This window comes from Herpailurus yagouaroundi, unplaced genomic scaffold, assembly GCF_014898765.1.
Source record: "Herpailurus yagouaroundi ecotype Mexico unplaced genomic scaffold, PumYag 29, whole genome shotgun sequence".
In the NCBI taxonomy this organism is placed as follows: Eukaryota; Metazoa; Chordata; class Mammalia; order Carnivora; family Felidae; genus Herpailurus; species Herpailurus yagouaroundi.
Window position 1 is genome coordinate 27828219 of NW_024412377.1, and position 4014 is coordinate 27832232.

The following is a 4014-nucleotide window of genomic DNA, read 5'->3' on the forward strand; positions in this document are numbered from 1 at the left end:
TTCTTTAAGAAAATTCTAGTATTATAACCAATCACTGCAAATAATAAAATCACTGCTTTCTCATGATATAAGCTGCTTTATAACAATATACCCTTGAGCCTCCTCCCATGTTCTGGTTTGAGTGTTCCTGGTTTTCAAATTTTCTTTTTGGTATGTGCACAATTAACAGTGGTTCATTGGTTTTACTTCTGTTATTTCTGAACTTTTGACAAGTGGTAGAACAGAATGATAGTGAATAATATAAGCTCTGGAGTCAAACTAGCAAGTTTGAGTGTCTGGGTCCACTTCTTATTGATTATGCGTAATTAGGCAAATTATTTAACTTCTTTGTTTCATATTGTCCCCATCTATAGAATAGGAATAGTAATTGTACCTACCTCATAGGACTGCTTGAGTATTAAAGAAGGTAATTGAAGTAAAAACACTTAGAGGAGCATTAGGTGTGCAGTAACATTTATGATTAGCATAATTTTTGACAAGTCAATCATCTAAGTTGTGTTCAAGTGCTTGTAACCATATGTGGAATGTCCTATAGATCTGATGATGCTTGGTGGAGGAAAAACGAGGCAGGTGGGTTGGTTTTATTCAGTCATATAAAGGATTGTCACATGAAAGAGATACTTCTTCTGAGTTGCTTAGAAAGTTCTTTGGAATTTAATTCAAAGTAATGGAGAACTTTTAATATGATCAATGGGGCCTGAGAATTGGAATGATCATTTTGCAAAGCGGTGAGGAGTCCATCACCAAAAGAGTTTAAGCAAAGATGAGTCCTCTGTTTGGAGTAGCATAGAAGGAATTTCCTTCTCTAAAATGTGAGCATAAAAAAGTAGTTCTTTCTTCCCATAACAACCCAAAAATTATTTCTCAACCTCCTTTATTCTCTCACTGTTCTTTTGACCCTTCCTCCTCCTTAAGAGAATGGATGAGTGTTTACCAAACAGGTATGATGGTGTCAGTGGCAGTCAAGGCTGATAGGCCCATTTTTTTAGATGAGAACATTAATGCCAAAGGACAATTGCATCGCTCATAAGCCGCCAATTAAAAGAATTAGAAAATGTGAAAGCTCCCAGGGCACCCCTGAATCCTGGCAATAAGATGTAATTAATAATAGGAAGCCATGCAAGTCAATATAAAAAGCTTACTTTAGTTTTTCTTTTTAGAAAGCCTACTTAAAAAAAAAACAAACCATACATGAGTGTTGGTAGGAGCTTTAAAATGTTCACACACAACCTCTGACACCTCTTTCAGCTTCTTTTCCTGCTATTACCACATTTTCCTGACTTTAAATAACATGGTATACTTTTGAATCAGGTTTCCTGATGTTATAACCCTCAATTGGTAATATATGGTTGAAAAACAAAATGGTGAAGTTAAAAGTGTCTTCTTAGAGGTGCCTCTTCTGTCTGTGACCTCTCCCATGAATCTCCTGTCTTTTCCTGCTGTCATTCCTCTGGTTGTCTTAGTCAGTTAGGGCAGCTGTAAAAGAATGTCATAGACTGGGTGGCTTAAACAGCGATTTATTTCTCCTGGTTCTGGACGTCTGAGACAGGGCATCAACATGGTCGGGTTCTGGTGAGAGCTCTCCTCCTTGTTCATAGATGGCTGCCTTCTTGCTGTATCCCTACATGGCAGAAAGAGTGCTGGCTCCCTTCATCTCATTATAAGGGCACTAATCTCATCATTGAATACACTCTGATGACCTCATTTTAACCTACTTACCTCCCAAAGGCCCACCTCCAGATACCATCACATTGGAAGTTAAGGCTTCAACATATGTATTTGGGGTGATACAGACATTTAGCTTATTGCACTGGTCTACTTACTCTTGCTTTAGGGCCTTTACACTTGTTGTCCCCCTTGTCTGAAACATTCTCTCTTTTCCATACCCACATATTTTTCTCCCTTACCGCCTTTAGGCTTTTCTTCAAATATCACTTATTTCTTATCAGTGAGGCCTTCCCAGATTACCCCATTTAAAATTACCCTCTATCACCCTCTAACCTCTTTTCTTATTTATTTCTTATAATAGCACGTATCATCTTCTTTCACAGTTTGAGTTACCCCAGAAGTAGACTTTGTGCCAAGAATTCAAGTAGAAGTGGTTTCTTGGGATATGCTCCAGTTACCCCACACAAGTGGAGAAGAAGCTGGGGTACTTTTATACTGACTTCCATTAGTCATTGGCTGTAGGCTTCTTGGGAATGGGGTGTTAATTTCTGCTTCTACCCAAGGTATGCAAATAAGCCTTCTGTGACTTTGGAAAAAGTCTCAAAGCGAAACATGCAGATCTTGGCTCCTGGAGGAAGAACAAGCACACCAAAATAATGATATGATATGATACGATATTCCAGGTTCTGGGTGGGGCATCAATAACATCCGCTACCGCATCTGGCATACCTTATAGTTTATGGAGATATATCATACATGTCACATATTACATATATATACAATCCCACTCCTAGGTCGTGAGCTCTATAAGGGCAAGAATTTTTGTCTATTTAATTCTCTGCTGAACTTAGAACAATACCTGGCAACCTGGCACATGTTGGTGTTGCATAAATATTTGTTGAATGAATTAATGATCTAGATCAGAGATTTTAAGCTATGGGTTGTAACTCGCTTAGCATGTCATGAAATTAATTTAATGAGTCACCACCAGCAATAAAGACAGAGAAAAGAAGAAGTATATTGCAGGTAGTAAGGGTAAATACTGTTTCATAAAATGTTGCACTTCAGTTATTTAATGTACATATTATAATTTTTAAATTTAAATATATAAATTAAATTTATATTGGGTCCTATAATAAAATGTACTTTTCACTCTGGGTTGTCATTTTGACAATCACTGATCAATTTCTCACTTTGGCATTGGAATGATACAGAGAAGATTAGCATGACTGTTGCACAAGGATCACATGCAAATTCATGAAGGGCTTCCTACTTTTAGAATGCATTTGAATTTAAATGACTGTCAGCTTAAAATAGACTTCCATACGTATAGGTCAATATATATGAACCTCATAATAACCACAAACCAAAAATCTATAATGAAGACACAAAAAATAAAGACAAAGGAACTTATACATAACACTAAAGAAAACCATCAAACCACAAGGGAAGGAACCAAGAGAAGAAGGAAGGAACAAAGAACCACAAAAACAACCAAAAAAACAATTAACACAATGACAATAAATGTATACCTATAGATAATTCTTTTAAATCTAAATGAACTAAATGCTGCAATCAAAAGGCATAGGATGGCTGAATGGATTAAAAAAACTCAGGCCCATCTCTATGCTGCCTATAACAGACTCACTTCAGATCTAGGGACACACATAGACCGAAAGTGAAGGGGTAAAAGAATATCCCATACAAATGGAAACAAAAATTAACCTGAAGTAGCAATATTCATATTAAATAATATCAGACTTTAAAACAAAGACTGTAACAAGACAAAGAAGATATATTACATAATGATAAAGGAGTCAATCCAAGAGGAGGATATAACATTCATATAAATTTATACATTCAAATTAGGAAATATAGCATTTGTACATATTTGTACTCCCAAACTAAGAGCACTGAAATATATAAAGCAGATATTAACAGACATAAAGGGAGAAATTGCCTGTAATACAATAATATTGGGGAACTTAAATACTATACTTACATCAATGGATAGATTATTCAGATGGAAAATTAATAAGGAAACATTGGCTTTAAATGATGCATTAAACTATATGAACTTAATGTATGCAGAAGACTTCATCCAAAAACTGCAAAACACATGTTCTTTTCATGTGCACATGAACTATTCTCCAGGACAGATCACACATTAGACCACAGAACAAGTCTCAATAAACACACGAGGACTGAAATCATATCAAGCATTTTCTCTGGCCACAGTGGTATGAAACTAGAAATCAATTACAAGATGAAAACTAGAAAAAACCCAAACATGTGGAGCCTAAACAACATGCCTCTAAACAAACAATGGGTCAATGAAGAAATCAA

At 35.8% G+C, this 4014-nt stretch overlaps 1 non-coding gene across 1 annotated transcript; it reads left to right on the forward strand.

The window, feature by feature from the left end:
* Positions 1-2837: 2837 nt before the first annotated feature.
* Positions 2838-2945, forward strand: LOC121016880 (U6 spliceosomal RNA). The gene has a single exon (XR_005784506.1). It is a non-coding gene; the product is annotated as a U6 spliceosomal RNA (small nuclear RNA).
* The last annotated feature ends 1069 nt before the right edge of the window (positions 2946-4014 follow it).